The following is an 18043-nucleotide window of genomic DNA, read 5'->3' on the forward strand; positions in this document are numbered from 1 at the left end:
GTGCGTGATGTGGGCACATACTGAGGAGGGAACAGGCGCAGGTCTGCGTGATGGGCGTGATGGGGGCACATACTGAGGAGGGAACAGACGCAGGTCTGCGTGATGGGCGTGATGGGGGCACATACTGAGGAAGGAACAGGCGCGATGGGGGCACATACTGAGGAGGGAACAGGCGCAGGTCTGCGTGATGGGCGTGATGGGGGCACATATTGAGGAAGGAACAGGCGCGATGGGGGCACATACTGAGGAGGGAACAGGCGCAGGTCTGCGTGATGGGCGTGATGGGGCACATACTGAGGAAGGAACAGGCGTGATGGGGGCACATACTGAGGAGGGAACAGGCGCAGGTCGGCGTGATGGGGGCACATACTGAGGAGGGAACAGACGCAGGAAGAAGGAGAGAGGGATCACAGAGGACGGCGAGGCGGACCTCACGCGTCCGATGGGCACGGTAACGGAGTATTGAGGTGGGGGGGGGGCATGATGTGTGATGGGAACTAATGCCCTGAATCACTGGAGGAACGGGGAACGGGGAGGGGGCAACCTAGAGTGGGAGAGAGAGAGGGGAGGGAGATTGGCTGTTGCCGTTTGTGCTGGGGGTGGGGGCTCCGGTGTGAGGCAGCCCTGTGAGCGCGGCCGTCCTGTCACTCGTGCGGCGCTGCTGTCTGAGGACCCCCACCCTCCGCTCGGCTGGGATCCAATCCATTTACAGTGCAGAGCAGAGAGGGCGCGCAGGAGAGGTGGGCAAGGTAAGGGAACGGGTGCCATGCGTGCAAGGGGGGCTAAGTGTGCCTCTATTGGCGCGGGTTCCGAGCGGCATGTCGTCCCGAGGAGGATAAAGGTGGGGTTCGGGCGTACTTGTACAGCAAAGTGCCACACGTGTTTGCAGGAGCCCGCGGATTGAGGAGTGGCAGTCCCAGCCAATCCCGAATGTGACCGTGAAGTCTGGACTGGGAAACGGTCCCGGCGGAGCTGAGGGCTGGCAGCCGGATCTTGGCTGGGTGAAGTCTTCAACAGTCCGGTGTGAGCTAGGGAGGGGCAGCAACATCAGGGCCTGGGCTACAGCTCCAGTCACCTGTGGAGTGAGACGTGAAAGAGAGGATGCGAGGGGTGGCGCGCGCACTGCATATACTCGGCACGGTGGCGCATTTAGGCAGAGGAGTGGTTGGGTCCGTCATATTTGGGCTGTCTAGCGAAAGAGCCATCGGGAATGAGCAGTGACGGCGAGCTGAGGACTGAGGAGTGACTGCCACACCTGGACTGAAGGGGGGCGGTTGAGGGACAGTCGCAGGAGCTCTTCGGAGTGGCCGTCGAGGAGGACTGACTTGCGTTGCTCCCCCAGAGCGCACAGTTAGTCCCGGAGCAGGCATTGGCGAGGTTCCCCAAGGGCCTGGTCTGACAGTTTTTTTTAAAAGCCACTTTCCTCTTTCTGGGGCTTTGGGACTTCTCAGCTTGGCTGCTTAATGTCTTGCAAGTGCTGTGGGGCGTTGCTCTCCACTCTATTAATGTTGAGTGCAGGTGAGGTTTGGTATCGTTTTGTTGAGGGTCGGTCCTAGCTCCTCTTAGCTTTTGTCATTGTCACCGTCAGTTCTCACGTCAGTTATAGTTAGTTTTACTCCACTTGTGTTAGAGAGGTTTTCAGTATTTGTCCTCGGTGCACTCTTTCTCCTGGTTCTTTTAAAATTACGCCTCGAAGTTTTGATCTCAATTGTGTTGTCGATGCATTTTGGTCGCGATTCGACTACGCTCCACTCCCAGTTCCAGTAAGTTTAAGCAATCATTTTGATGACGTTTGGTCCTAGTTGTGTTCAGCATTTGTCCTGATTGGGTGACGTTTTCACTCGGCTTCTGGTGAGTTGTGTCCTGCCTCTGCTGAGTTCTAGTCCCCCTGGCCGCTTCTGTTTCGTGTTTGGCCTGGACATGCTGCTTTCCAATCATTCCTCTATGATTCGAGCTTTTGCTCTTGCTTTTATCCAGCTTGTAATGTGGTTTGCGACAGATGTTATTGCCATGTTCAGTGCAGGTTTTCTTCCAGGTGTGATACTTTTTGTTGCGAGTTGTATTTAGATGTTTTGCTCGTTCATTAGTTTCATCCTGTTTCTGTTGAATGTTTGTCCCAGAGCTGTGACCAGGATGGGCCAGACAGTTTGGGGGTGAGCTGTGACCAGGATGGGCCAGACAGTTTGGGGGTGAGCTGTCACCAGGATGGGCCAGACAGTTTGGGGGTGAGCTGTGACCAGGATGGGCCAGACAGTTTGGGGGTGAGCTGTCACCAGGATGGGCCAGACAGTTTGGGGGTGAGCTGTGACCAGGATGGGGCAGACAGTTTGGGGGTGAGTGCATGCTCTGCACCGTGGTCTACCTCCCTGTGCATGACCTGCAGCCAGCTGGGGTGAGAAGGGGTATAACGCTCTTTCATTAACTGATGAAATTTCGATGTTTTTTTTACAAGTACATTTTACTGAAAAAACTCATTGAAATATATAGGGGGGTTGGAAAGTATATATAAGTGGCGGGGGTCAAGAATAGGTTAAAAAAAAAAGCAATAAGGGATTTAGGACTGGGTGGGGGAACCCTCCCAAAAATAAAAAAAAATATCAATTTCGATTAGTTTTTTTCAGAAAAACATACTCGTAAAAAAATATTGAAATTGCACCCGTCGATGAAATGACATAGAACAGTGAGAAGGTTATGCAGGGTCCACCAGGAAGGGTCCCAGCCTGGACCAGTAACACCGTCATTCATCTCTGATGAGACAAAGAGCAAAAAGGTGTGTCCGGACGTATGTCTGAGACCAGGAAAGTGCCTAGGAGGAAGCCAGTCTATGCCCTGTGGGGGTCAGAACTGCATAGAGCTGGGTCCCCTCTGAGCCCGACCACCATGTAACTAGTAAAGAGGTGGTTGGGAAAGTTTCCTTCTGTATGTATGTATGTATTTATGCTTGTAAAGCGCTGGTAGCCCGCAGGCATCAGGGCGCTTGGACATTACAACACATGTATAGTGAGACAAAACCTCACCACTTCCTAACCCTGTAATAGCATCAGATGGTAAAAGACTATGTTTCTTATCTGAAGAGATGTGTCTTGAGACGTTTCCTAAACGCCAGATGGTTATTTTCTGTTCTCAGTTTTCTGTGATTGGTGGACAGCCCAGATAGTCTAAGAAATGTAAGTATGTCATTTTCCCTAATGCATTTTTCCACAGGTGAGCTCAGCATTCAGGCAGCCGCCGTCGGGTTATGCAGTGCCCGCTATTCACTGAATCAACGCCTCCTTCATGTTAACATTTTGCACAGCAGCACTTTCATTTATTTCATCATCATAAGAGTACTCAGCTTCCTGCCCCTGACGTACCCAAACCCAAAGTCATAGAAGGTGACTTCCAGCCCTGTGCTTAAAACTCCCCAAAATGTAAGGTTCTAGGAATGAAGAGAAAATCAAATGTGCTATAATGTGCATAAGGCTTTAAGTGGGAGGGGTCCCTCTATTTAAAAAGGAGTTTCAAGCTGGTCCCCTGATGGATCCATGGATCAATACTTTAAGTGGCAAACTTTCAAGTATTCCTTCTGTGTCTCCATTCCTGTCTTTTGAACGTTGACTCCTGAATGGCACTGAATCACATAGGAGCGGTCAGCGGCATCAGTGGTGCTGTGACATTAAAACCGGCTTTGATCTTGTGGTCCTGAGAGGAAAAGGAGATTTTTTCATTTGCGTGAGTGATGATTTAGAGCAAAGTACTTTTGAACTAGTTGGGCGCTCTGATGAGAAAGTAGAAAACCAATCCTCCAAAGGAAACAGCTTAAAAGAGAAGGGGAAAATAACTGCAGATGGAGGCAAAGATAATACACCACAAGACAGCTGATTGGTTACAGATCAGACCATGCAGACACTTGGAACCCCAGGCCCATTCTCAAGGATTACAGGCGCTTTGGAGCTTGTGTAATTTCTTGTCAAGGGGTCCAGTTTAGTAAAGCGTGTGCACCTTGCTATGTCCCATTTCCAAATATTATGGTGGTTCAATGATTGGGTCAAGAAACCCCACTTTAATCCAGACGAAAGAAAACCTCTTCTTCTGGAAACACACCCATGGATTCATTTGAAAAGGGTGATTCTCACCGGACCCAGGCACGGGCAATGTGTTTGTGCAATTGCAATTATTTGAAGAAAGAACCGTGAAAAACAGTGCTCATGGTCAAAGCTATACTTATCATAAGATAATACCTGGTTCCAAGTTGTTGCCGGAGGTAAACACTGCAAATTAACAAGGGGGGGTCCTGGGAGTCCCTCTGCCAGACATTAGTCCTGGTTACGAAAGACTTACCCAGAGTCTTTAGCTCACTATCTTTCACAGAGAAGAAATATCCCAAACATATCAGTCTTTGTCCTGCCCTGGGGCAGTCCAGCACCGAAATGCTAGGCAATTCTCCTCTGAACAAGAGTACCAACAGAAACCCCAGACACGTGTTTCGTTCTGGTTGGACCTCATCAGTAGGGTGGATCTGTGCCTCTCTAAGAATAGTGAGCAAGGGGTCCACGTCTGGATTTCCCTAGTAACTTAGGGTGAGACCCAAAGTTACTTAAATATGCAAATTAACAAGGGGGGGTCCTGGGAGTCCCTCTGCCAGACATTAGTCCTGGTTACGAAAGACTTACCCAGAGTCTTTAGCTCACTATCTTTCACAGAGAAGAAATATCCCAAACATATCAGTCTTTGTCCTGCCCTGGGGCAGTCCAGCACCGAAATGCTAGGCAATTCTCCTCTGAACAAGAGTACCAACAGAAACCCCAGACACGTGTTTCGGTCTGGTTGGACCTCATCAGTAGGGTGGATCTGTGCCTCTCTAAGGATAGTGAGCAAGGGGTCCACGTCTGGATTCCCCTAGTAACTTAGGGTGAGACCCAAAGTTACTTAAATATGCAAATTAACAAGGGGGGGTCCTGGGAGTCCCTCTGCCAGACATTAGTCCTGGTTACGAAAGACTTACCCAGAGTCTTTAGCTCACTATCTTTCACAGAGAAGAAATATCCCAAACATATCAGTCTTTGTCCTGCCCTGGGGCAGTCCAGCACCGAAATGCTAGGCAATTCTCCTCTGAACAAGAGTACCAACAGAAACCCCAGACACGTGTTTCGGTCTGGTTGGACCTCATCAGTAGGGTGGATCTGTGCCTCTCTAAGAATAGTGAGCAAGGGGTCCACGTCTGGATTCCCCTAGTAACTTAGGGTCAGACCCAAAGTTACTTAAATATGCAAATTAACAAGGGGGGGTCCTGGGAGTCCCTCTGCCAGACATTAGTCCTGGTTACGAAAGACTTACCCAGAGTCTTTAGCTCACTATCTTTCACAGAGAAGAAATATCCCAAACATATCAGTCTTTGTCCTGCCCTGGGGCAGTCCAGCACCGAAATGCTAGGCAATTCTCCTCTGAACAAGAGTACCAACAGAAACCCCAGACACGTGTTTCGGTCTGGTTGGACCTCATCAGTAGGGTGGATCTGTGCCTCTCTAAGAATAGTGAGCAAGGGGTCCACGTCTGGATTCCCCTAGTAATTTAGGGTGAGACCCAAAGTTACTTAAATATGCAAATTAACAAGGGGGGGTCCTGGGAGTCCCTCTGCCAGACATTAGTCCTGGTTACGAAAGACTTACCCAGAGTCTTTAGCTCACTATCTTTCACAGAGAAGAAATATCCCAAACATATCAGTCTTTGTCCTGCCCTGGGGCAGTCCAGCACCGAAATGCTAGGCAATTCTCCTCTGAACAAGAGTACCAACAGAAACCCCAGACACGTGTTTCGGTCTGGTTGGAACTCATCAGTAGGGTGGATCTGTGCCTCTCTAAGAATAGTGAGCAAGGGGTCCACGTCTGGATTCCCCTAGTAACTTAGGGTGAGACCCAAAGTTACTTAAATATGCAAATTAACAAGGGGGGGTCCTGGGAGTCCCTCTGCCAGACATTAGTCCTGGTTACGAAAGACTTACCCAGAGTCTTTAGCTCACTATCTTTCACAGAGAAGAAATATCCCAAACATATCAGTCTTTGTCCTGCCCTGGGGCAGCCCAGCACCGAAATGCTAGGCAATTCTCCTCTGAACAAGAGTACCAACAGAAACCCCAGACACGTGTTTCGGTCTGGTTGGACCTCATCAGTAGGGTGGATCTGTGCCTCTCTAAGAATAGTGAGCAAGGGGTCCACGTCTGGATTCCCCTAGTAACTCAGGGTGAGACCCAAAGTTACTTAAATATGCAAATTAACAAGGGGGGGTCCTGGGAGTCCCTCTGCCAGACATTAGTCCTGGTTACGAAAGACTTACCCAGAGTCTTTAGCTCACTATCTTTCACAGAGAAGAAATATCCCAAACATATCAGTCTTTGTCCTGCCCTGGGGCAGTCCAGCACCGAAATGCTAGGCAATTCTCCTCTGAACAAGAGTACCAACAGAAACCCCAGACACGTGTTTCGGTCTGGTTGGACCTCATCAGTAGGGTGGATCTGTGCCTCTCTAAGAATAGTGAGCAAGGGGTCCACGTCTGGATTTCCCTAGTAACTCAGGGTGAGACCCAAAGTTACTTAAATATGCAAATTAACAAGGGGGGGTCCTGGGAGTCCCTCTGCCAGACATTAGTCCTGGTTACGAAAGACTTACCCAGAGTCTTTAGCTCACTATCTTTCACAGAGAAGAAATATCCCAAACATATCAGTCTTTGTCCTGCCCTGGGGCAGTCCAGCACCGAAATGCTAGGCAATTCTCCTCTGAACAAGAGTACCAACAGAAACCCCAGACACGTGTTTCGGTCTGGTTGGACCTCATCAGTAGGGTGGATCTGTGCCTCTCTAAGAATAGTGAGCAAGGGGTCCACGTCTGGATTCCCCTAGTAACTTAGGGTGAGACCCAAAGTTACTTAAATATGCAAATTAACAAGGGGGGGTCCTGGAGTCCCTCTGCCAGACATTAGTCCTGGTTACGAAAGACTTACCCAGAGTCTTTAGCTCACTATCTTTCACAGAGAAGAAATATCCCAAACATATCAGTCTTTGTCCTGCCCTGGGGCAGTCCAGCACCGAAATGCTAGGCAATTCTCCTCTGAACAAGAGTACCAACAGAAACCCCAGACACGTGTTTCGGTCTGGTTGGACCTCATCAGTAGGGTGGATCTGTGCCTCTCTAAGAATAGTGAGCAAGGGGTCCACGTCTGGATTCCCCTAGTAACTTAGGGTGAGACCCATAGTTACTTAAATATGCAAATTAACAAGGGGGGGTCCTGGGAGTCCCTCTGCCAGACATTAGTCCTGGTTAGGCAGGCGTGTCTGGGGTTTCTGTTGGTACTCTTGTTCAGAGGAGAATTGCCTAGCATTTCGGTGCTGGACTGCCCCAGGGCAGGACAAAGACTGATATGTTTGGGATATTTCTTCTCTGTGAAAGATAGTGAGCTAAAGACTCTGGGTAAGTCTCTCGTAACCAGGACTAATGTCTGGCAGAGGGACTCCCAGGACCCCCCTTGTTAATTTCCGAGGTAAACACTTCCTGAGGCCTATAAGGCTGTTAACTTGTACTCTGCACTACTCCCATTTGCAAATATTTAAATCCAACCTCCTAGCTATCCTCCTTACTGAAGGACCACTTGCAGAGCTTTCTACCCCACATCTCCCTGTTGTCCTCTCCCACTCCCTCTCTACGCATCCCCACAGCACTTTCCCCTCACCCCTTCATCCTAAAACGTAGCGCTTCCTCCACTATCACGTTCCTATATCATGATCTACTGTCCTCGTCCCTGTTTCATGTTTCTACCTCCACTGCATCATCTGGTCTTGTATCCACATCCTCGCACCCATTGTTAAGGACACTGGTCCTCCGCTCTGTAAATCAATGTTAAAACGTTTTGTAAGCATTTTTGTGGCAAAAAAGCATTGTTTCCCCTGTAATTTTCATTAAATAAATAAGCAAATGAATAAATAAATAAATTAGTGCATGCAATGAAGACTGCTAGGCTGCAGCTGAAGTTACAATGTTAGGAGGAATTAGGTCAGTAAAAAGAAAACTGATTCAATTTTGGGCCTTCCGATTAGTTCAGAGGAGGTCAGTAATTACTTCCAAGCCCTAATTACCATTCAACACATACTGTATCCAATATTGTTGCAGGATATTTGTCCTTTGCACAGGACTGTGATGGACTGTTTGAGGGTCTCTGATAGAGCACACTGTACTTGGCTTGACCTAAAGTTGTCAGCACCGAGCAAAGTAGATCTGTAAGTGTTTTGTACTCATTATACTTCCACTTACAATTGCAAATATTTCCTACTCAGATCTGTGTGTAAACTACAAGCCTGGGACTTTGTTGTATGTGGAATGTCAGAGGACGACCTTAAGGGGGAGACTACCTTAAGGATCAGACGGAAGGTGATAGCATAGGGAGAAGGAAGGAAGTCAGGGGCTACTAGAGCCTGGGAGGCAGAATGTAGAGAGAGATTAAAAAAGAGCTTTAAGATTCCACCGTCTCCGATCTCGTTACTTGTGTGCAACGTCCAGATTACACTGTTCTCGGAGCTGCAGCTCTGTCCGCGGGGCCACTGACACCATCTGTCCCTTCTCTGAACAAAACAACTAGCGACGAGGGGAAACGAGCACAGCGTGCAACAGCACAGGTCCAAAAGATGACGTCAACCGGCTGCACCAACGAAGGTGGCAGTCGGTCGCACTGACAGAAGACGGCAGTCTGCCACACCGATGGAAGATGGCAGTCCGCTGCACTGAAAAAAGAAGATGGCAGTCCGCCGCAACAAAAGAAAACAGGCAATCTGCCCTCCGACTGAAGTCAGCAGTCCACCGCATTGACAAAAGAAGACAGCATTACGCCGCAAGATACTGTCTGTACCTTCTCAGAAAAAAAATTGTTTGAGTTCTAGCAGGAACCTGTGACCTACAGGTTAAACGCACATCTCTGAATCAAGTACATATACCCTTCTGGGTATCTCACTGGCCTTGGAGCTTGTGACCTGCAGGACAGACACACATCTCTGTAACAGGCACATATACCACACTGACTCTCTCGCTAACAATGGAATTGGTGACCTACAGGTTGGATACAAATACCTGAAGCAGGCACATATACCTCATTGGCATTGGGGTTGGAGACCTGCAAGTTACTCACCTGGCAGGTCCTTGTTAACTTCACATGGGACAATTGTCAACATTAATAAAGATTGGGGTTTTGTTGTGCCAACTCTCTTCGGCCACTGACTGACTGGTCATGGTTCAACGCTTCTCGTCGGTCCACACGGTAGGCCTCCCGCTATTGAATATTGACTATGAAGTAAGCAGGCCCCTTGTGGTCTCCAGCGGCCCAACTATTGTGGAACAGCAGTGATTACCACTACTCTCGCGACACGAGCGGTACTACCTAGCAAATGGGGGTGGGATTTGAACCCTGAGAATTGTCAACCTGAAATCCAATGAAGATGAAAATGAGAGTGATAATCTGATAATCTGTGATCTAATGTGTTTATTTGCCCTGATTTGTAAAAGGCACATGCAGTGCAGAAACATGTGTAATCAAAAAGGGCCTTTCAATAAGAATTTATAAAGTTCTTGAAATTAACTAACAAGTGTGGCGCAGTTTTTTCTGTGAAGAAACCATCCAATTGTATTGTCAACATTAAGTCAATCCGTTAGTTGCACAGGCCACAGTGACTTAGTTTTGCTCTGGACCACACTCCTAACTAAGCACATTTTCATGAGGCTTTATGAGGCAGCATGCAGAAGCCCTGTGCCCCAGTAGTAGAACATATCTCGTTAAGCATGATATCATCGAGAATCAAGGGCAGTATTTTCACAAACATGATCAACCACCACAGAGGCCTGCCCCCCTGCCTCTTGCTTGTCTGGGGAACAGGGGGCGAGTCGACCCAACCACATCAGACTCATGAATAGCATAAAACACGGGAGGACCCTATGCATGGCATCCTACGGGGGGGAAAAAAGCTTCCGATGATAGAGTGATCTACACAGCCCCCTGTGTTATGGGGCATGGTAGGGCCACCACCAATCCTGCATACAAGCATGACATCATGATAGTGAGTTTGGTTAGTAACTGGCACACAGGAAGTCTTGTGCCCCTTTTATTGTGACCATAGCATGGTGTACCATGTGTCACCAACACGTGATACTGCATGAGCCCTGGGAGTGGCTTCATTCACAACATCCCATGCCTAGGGTAAATGATCCGAACAACATCATTAATCAACATTACATAGACCAATCACCGCACATTACAATAATCAGTCCTTGGGGGGAGAACACTGTCACATACATTTAAAATTCAGCTAGTGGGGAATTGGACATCACACACACAAAAACACTGCATTAGTCCAAAAGAGGTGGTGCAACAATGACATGCACCTTTACAGAATCCGTTTTAAGCACACTCGACGCGTGGGACCACCGCTTTGGATGCACATATCAGCCCAAGGGATGGGTGGGGAACAACAAGGAACAACAATGATATCCCTCTTTGCTGGGCCCATTTTAAGCCTACGGACCATACCTGCCTAACTTTCGGAATTTTAGGCATTGCTCTGGGTCTCCGGAAAAGACCCTGTAATCTCAGGAATTTTGACAGTCCTTCCGGGTCCTGTCAAATTCTCCACCTGATAGTCGGCCGCTGATAGCCAATCGGGTGGAGAAGTGCGCGGGACCTGGAAACGGCGTGAAATGTTCGTGCCCACTCACTGCCTGTACCACTATATGAGGCCGCTGTTGGCAGTCAGCATTCACTAACTTTTTTTTTTCAACGCGACCGCCGTAATAATGCTGCTTACAATCCATGTCATTGGATAGAAAGCAGCATTATTTCGGCTGATGCGCTGCCTTCATTTTGCTTACTATAGCATTGAATGAATTAATGATTTTCAGTGCTGTGGTAAGCAAAATGAAGCTGGCGGCGCTGCCGAAAGAATGCTGCTTTCAATCCATGTCATTGGATTGAAAGCAGCATTATTTCGGCAGAGGCGTGCAAATATCGTGTACTTGATTTGGAGCGATCTGGTGGAGTTGAAATCATGATCCCTGGGGCAAAAGAAATCTCCCGGCAATCTCTCACCTGCTCTCGGTCTGTTCTAGTTCCACTTTGGTTGGGGTCTCCCTGCGACTTGTCTCTCTTCACTGCTCCAAGCTCTGAGGAGAGAAGAAGCACTAATCATTGGATTGAAAGTAACAACCGAGCTTACCTTTTTGACAGGTGGGCGGGGCGTGTGGGCGGAGCCGTGTGCAATTGGGCGGAGCCTTGTGTGGCTGTGGGTGGGGCATACATCTCAGGAATTTTGATTTTCAAATGTAGTCCGGTATGCTACGGACAGTACGCAGGATCACAGCTTCAGGCCAACACTTCACTGCTTCCACTTTAAGCATGACACCCATATGCTGGCACACAGCTTCAAAAGTACATCACTGTTCAATCTCACCCACCATCGTCTGTAGGGAGCAGGGGTGCCGGCTGGCTCCTGACACATGCTTCAGCAATATGGCCGCAAGGATAGGCACGGACATGGGGATGGGGAACACCTCACTTGTATTAGTCCAGTGAGTCGAGAGCACATTTTATAAGCCAGAAAAGCCACACCGGGACCAACAAAGGCCACACCAGCTGCAGTTCCTTCGTTTCTGGGGAATAACACCCACTCGGCTGGCAGGGCAAGCTGCACCCCGATACACCAGGGGACACATCTGCTGCACAGAGCGCAAGTGTCCATTGTTGGGAGGGGCAGGTAGGCATGACCGAGTGCCACATTCAGGCTACCCTGTGCCAGCAGGTAGTAGGCCCTGCGTTATAGTGGAGGAGGGGCTGCTGGCCTCTGCTCCACCTGGCCGCACAAGCACCCTCTTGACTGAGGGCTGTGGTCTGGGTGAGCTTGCCGACAAGGTTTTGGGGTCTTGTTCGTACCAGCAGAGCAGCAGGGCCTGCCCCGCCTTCTCTCGCTCTCTCTCTCTCTCCAAGTGGGAGATGTCCACATTTCAAGACTGCAGCGCGTCTCCTCCATCAGCGCGGCGGCAGCAGGGCGCCACTCCGCTCCTTCTCTCCCCTCCTGGGCGGGAGTTTGTTTATTTAATGCAGCAGCGCGGCAGAGGCCATTCTGATTCTCCCCCTTCCGCCCCCCCTCCCCCGCAGGTGGGAGACGATTCCCTTGATGTGGAGTTAGCCAAAGCCACACCACAGGCCGCCTCTTCTCTCCTGTGGGAGGGAATTCTGTGACTTTTAATGCAGAGGTACGCCGTGCCTCTTTCTCTCCCCAGGTGGGAGTATTTTATGTCTCTGTACCCGACTTGCTCCCCCAGGTGGGAGTCATGTATATATCATAGAATCAACAAAACATCTAATGTGCTTTTGTGCTAGTTTGAATGATCTAAGTAAATACATGAAAAGTTATTGTTATAAGATTGTGGTGATGTTACATCAATGTGGAGACTGCTGCAAGAAGGAAATTATGCTAATATTATCTATCACATGATGACATTTTATAGTCTAGTTATGGACATTTTAAAGGTGTTATCAACAGGGTTTTTATACAAATTTAAGTTTGTATGCAATCTTTTAGTTTAACAATTTTAGCAGAAACATATGTATTACATATTGCGACAGTAATGTATTGATCATGTTTGTGTACTTAAATGTGTATATACAAAGTCTGTTTTATGGCTGTAAGAATATTAAAATAAAATAAAACATATGACATACCTGCTAGTCGATTTGCAAATCATTCCAGATGCAGCTCAGCCACAAAAATACATACCACAGCAATGATGTCCAAGTGGCCAATACCCAAAAAAGTTACTATGAGTACATTTGAATCGACTGTGTATAACTAGGACTACTTTGGCACAGTATAAAAGCTCTATAACATAACAAAACACATCATAACTTACTTCAGATTTACCAGTCTGGAGTAACTTCTTTGTGATTCTAATTGCCCTCTGTGGCAGTAACTGATCTCTGGGAATCGGCCGCAATTACCATTATTTATTTATTTATTTTGTTGTTTGCTTGTTAGGCACTTATACAATAAGAAGTACTGTTTCAAAGCTCCCATTAAACAGTTTTTCTTTTCCTTAAATCATCTAATGCTGTCACAACTGAACACAACATCAACACACCCACATGGTACACGTCTTTATTGTTTAGTGTTCCATTTATATAACCGGTAGTGTTGCTTTGGACTGTGAATGGTTATTGTTACTGCCTTGCACCCAACGTTCTCCTACTGCTTGTACAGCCAGACCCTCTCCTCATCAGATACTTCCCTCCTTCCCCTTCCTACCAAACCCTTGGTGCCTTGAAGCCGTTAACCCGCATTTCAAGTAGCATTCGAAATGACCAATAAAATAAAAGGACATTACATAACTCCTCATAAGCGCTTCAGGAACTATGAGGTTTCCTCTACTTTTTTTTTGCCGAATTATATTTTGCTGAATTTATTTTTTGATTGTTTTAGCCATTCATTTAGAGCAAAACCCGTGTGGAGACCTGCTGCAACCCTTTCTCCTGTCCCATCACCCCCTCCCTCTTTCTATATACCTAACCCAAACCCACCACTTATCTATTGTGTGGTCAAAAACACCTTCAAAGGCAGAAACATGTAAATCAGCCAAGGATAGCTCGAACAAAGTTTAGAATAACGTTTGTAGAACATACATGCCTACTCACAGCCTATGGTTTTACAATTAGGGCGACAATCTGTTTTGCCAGCACCCTTGCAAGGCAATATCACTGCCTCCATCACTGTTCACTGCAAATCAGAAATATCTATGCCAGGGATAGCACTGAAATCGATGCTAGTGGACTTCCGTTCATGACTTTCATGTCTCAGTTTGTAGTGTGCATTATTACTGATGACTGTCAGCTATTGATGCTAAAGACTACAGTGTCGAATAAAGCCTTTCTGAACTCAACTGATAAGGAACCCCACACTGCTGCCCTTCCCAAAAAGACTGGGAGAGTGAGAGCAGGTAGCAGAGTCAGTGCAGAGAGCTGCTAGTGTAGCAGAGTCATCAGGGGAGATCCAGGTTTCTGTGATAGCCAGAAGTGAAAGGTGAGGGTGACAAGTGGTCTGTGATCTAGGAAGACGTGTTGCGGAGGGATTGCGCTTTCCAGAGGCCTTGTGAAATAGTGGTAGGTGATGGTGGAGGGGAGGAAGTGTTGTCAGTAATTGAGGGGGATAGTTGAGGCCTCTTATTTGAGGGTGCAGGGGGGGAAGGAGGAAGATGGGGAGGCTGGAGAGTGATGCAGAAGTTACAGCAAGTTGAGGCTGAAGGCTATGAGAGAAGGGAAGGAGAAGAGTGAGTAGAAGGTGGAAAGGAGCAAAGTCAAGATGCACAATCATGGGTAGGAGAAATAGCAAGTGAAGACAATGAAGAAAGGATGCAGTCCAAGAGAGGGGGTAGATGGGTGGGTGGAATGAGAAGGGCTGAATAGTTAACTCAGAAAAAAACAGGTGTACATTTTGAGTTGGGCAAGAATGGGGCTATAGGTAACGAAAATACAGTTTATAGGCTCAAAGAACAATGCCCCTTGACCCTGTGATGTAACAGAAGCTCTGCAGTGAATGGAGAGTCAATGGGTAGAAGAATGTGTATGCGTGGAAGCAGAAGTCGGGTAAAGGGTACGTTTGGCAAAGTCCTGTCATTGAGTAGGGGTTCTGGTCCAAAGCCCTTTCTGTCCCCAACAGGCCCAAACAGGGAACTGCCTATTGCTGCTTTTGGCCGTTGGCTGCAGATGCCTGGTCTGGATGGCCAGAGGAGACCGAATAAGGGAGGCAGTGTGTCACATGTCCATTTGGGAGCCAATATAGTGCTCCAGATGGCTTCCACAAATGTAGGCAGAGTCCTGGCTGTTGCAGACCCGGGAAGCTTTGTTTTGCAGGCAGAACCTTTAGATGTGCACAGGATGCTCTGGCAAAGTAGGATTTGGCCAAGAATAAAAAGATAACAATGAACCTCCATATAACATGTTACATAGTGTAACATGACATTACATATTCTGGAATAGTCTAGATCATTGATTCTTGGGGGCGCTGTGGAGCAGCCGCGCAAGATGGAAGCTCACTCATAGACTCCGTGTGTCACAGACATACCCTAGATGAGGAGCGGAGCCTAAAGTGCATGTAGACCGAAAGCAAAGTATAAGGTGCAGCAGTTCGACTGATCAAAACCCGGTCTCTGTATGAGCCATAGTGACGGAGATATCTGCGATTTAAAATAGAGTGGAGCGCATTGTCCTAGAGGGCCTACGTGGACACGCACATAGTATCGGCAGGGCCCAGCGGTGGCGCCTGATTTCGGCTCCGGGTGCTGAGCACATTTGTGATATTGAATCAGGGGGCTAAGCGGCGGCTCTGTGTAGCCTGTATTCACAGAGGAGTGCATGGGAAGGACTTGCTGGTTCAACCACTCTGACATTGCTGCATATCTTCGGTCAGAATATAAAGCCTGGTACATACGTTCAGCTCACAAAAAAGTTGTGTGGCCCATAGGATATGGTGGAGGCAGGAAGGAAACACTCTTATTGGGGATGCAAAGTCGCCTTCCCCTTTTGTGTAACGGCAGTGTATACACAGCCACAATATCCACCCCAACCACTCAGGATCACTGGGTTTTATCAGTAGACAAGGTTGGTTGTGGGCCTGGTGGGCCAGGCACGTGCTTGTAATACTGTGGTGAAAGGCACTCGGGGGAATTGAATTGAATTAAAATGTATTTATATGTATTTATACCGCATCACTGACCCGTAGGCTTAAGAGCGCCGACATACAAACAATTGCAAATTACCTAAATGACGTAGAAAAAAAAATAAACAGAGCAAAAAAGCTATAGTGCATAGATAGTTCACAGGGTAGCCAGATAAAAAAAATAACAGCACAAAACGTTATACAGCAGTGTCCCTAGCGAATAGGCCAGTCAATTCAGGACAATTCTTATCTTAGAGGGAGAATTAATGTCCATATTTTTCATTCTATTCAGGAACGACGGAAGAGAGCTATGGCCACATCCAACAATAATACAGTCAGTGTTATCGGTGGAACACCAGTTATTTAGCTGTATCCTTCGGAGGACCTTCAGATCATGTGATCTAATACAGTTGGGCCCCACTCTATGATTGAGCCAAGAGAGAATTTTACTCTTCAGTGATTCCCTGGATTCGAATTCCCTGGCTTTATCAACATTTGTAATAATAAGATTTCTAGGGTCCAAAACAAAACTCCTAATATTAGGATCCTCAATTTTGGCCATTGTTGATTTTCTTTGGCGGATATCTTTGGGTAGTGGAGGAACCGGAGATAGGGCTGGTTTGGCTGGGATCAAGACATTCTTCATCAGCGCAGTACCCCCTGTGTCCAGAGTAGGGTGTGCTACCTACAGAAGACAGGAAGCATGGACCACTTTGCCAAAGCAACCCCCAAAAGTGGTGATGTACGCTCCCAGTGAACCCAATTCAGTGGAACAGACAGCCTCGCACAGAGCAAACACTTCAATCTACTGCAGATTTTAGACCCAATGCAGCGAGATTGACATCAGTAAATGCGAACTTTGATGCTATAACCATCAATGTTGCCTCCATCTGCTCCCAGCTGGACAGGAAAACCCACAGAATAAATGGAGCCGAGAACAGAATCAGCCCGGCGGAGGATACTGTATGTGAGCCGCAGACTAATGTCACAACTCTAATGAGAGACCTGAAAGCTATGACAGCCAAGTGTGTGATGACCTGGAATCGAGGTCTGTAGGAACAATATTCGCATCATTAGTCTTGCAGTCGGAGGACTCTTTAGAAAATGAACGGGGTACACAGCGTTATCACTGCACTTCATGGTTGAAAGAGCTCGCAGGCGCTTTCAGCGAAGCCTACGCTGGGCGGCTATCCACACCCAATCATAGCACGCATCCTGAATTACAGGGATAGAGACTTGATACTACGATGCGCCAGAGAGAAGAAAGAGCTGAGACTAGAGTCTCAAACTGTTCATCTGTACCCAGACTTCTATGTGGCGGTGCAGCAAGGGCGCCACATATAAATGGGTCTTAAACCATTGTGGGAAAGAAATATTCAATATGCGATAATGTTGCTAGCACGGATGTAGTTTGAATAAGACCTCTTTTTGTACTGTACCTGAGGAGGCAGTTAGTTCAATAGAATTCAGGATACCCACATGGGGCGATCATGCTGCAGGAAGCTCCTCCTCAGGATTGCCACTGAAAGTCTCTATGTATAGATTCACTTCTCTACCGCTATATGTTGATTGCAACACAAACATGTGTAGGCTTGGTTGAAAGATTGTGTAGATCCTATAGATAATACCTGTCACGGTAACAGTCAGCCCCCTTGCTAATGCAACAGTATTGTTTGGGCACGGGGATTGTTGGGCATGGGGTTTACACTGCTGAGGTTTGTGGGGCAGTGGGAGTGGGGGAAGGTAATGGGGTTTTGGAAGGGATACAACTTTGAAAATGCACTTTATTGAGGTGGAAACGGAGAATGGAAATGAAACAACTAGATCTAATGTACAACACTATACTATCTGGGCCCTATGGCGCAGTTAGGTGAAAGGGAAACGAGTATTTCCCTCCTTAGTTGAAATGTTCGGGGACTGTGTCAATCCTGTTAAGGCCTGCGAGATCGCAGCTTATTTGAACAGACAGATTGCCAAAATACCACTGGAACAGCAGGTAGGTGGGTTTGCTGCCAGCTGGGACAATCAACGTTATTTCACATCTTACTCGACAAAAGCCAGGGGAGTCATGACACTGATACACCGATCACTAGAGTGCACACATTTGTGCTCCAGAATTGATGTGGAAGGGCGTTACGTTTTGGTTCATGGGATATTACACAGGAGGAAAGTACTATTGGTCAATGTAGATGGGCCAAACATACTTCTATGATAGGGTTTTCCAATACTGCTCCTCGTATCCGATGGCAGAGATCCTATGGGGAGGTGACCTAAACACTATTTAGGACACAATAAAGGAGTGTACAGGGACATCGCACAGAACTCTCACTA

The 18043-nt window shown here is 47.6% G+C and overlaps 1 protein-coding gene across 1 annotated transcript in view; it reads left to right on the plus strand.

The window, feature by feature from the left end:
• Positions 1-642: 642 nt before the first annotated feature.
• LOC138567614 (galanin receptor 2b-like) overlaps positions 643-18043 on the plus strand; it is a 409857-nt gene continuing 392456 nt past the window's right edge. Inside the window, exon 1 of the mRNA XM_069646028.1 lies at positions 643-749. The gene's annotated coding sequence lies outside the window, so the exon portion shown is untranslated. The remainder of the gene's footprint in view (positions 750-18043) is intronic.

Source organism: Ambystoma mexicanum, chromosome 2p (assembly GCF_040938575.1).
Source record: "Ambystoma mexicanum isolate Mex_15411 chromosome 2p, UKY_AmexF1_1, whole genome shotgun sequence".
Classification (NCBI taxonomy): Eukaryota; Metazoa; Chordata; class Amphibia; order Caudata; family Ambystomatidae; genus Ambystoma; species Ambystoma mexicanum.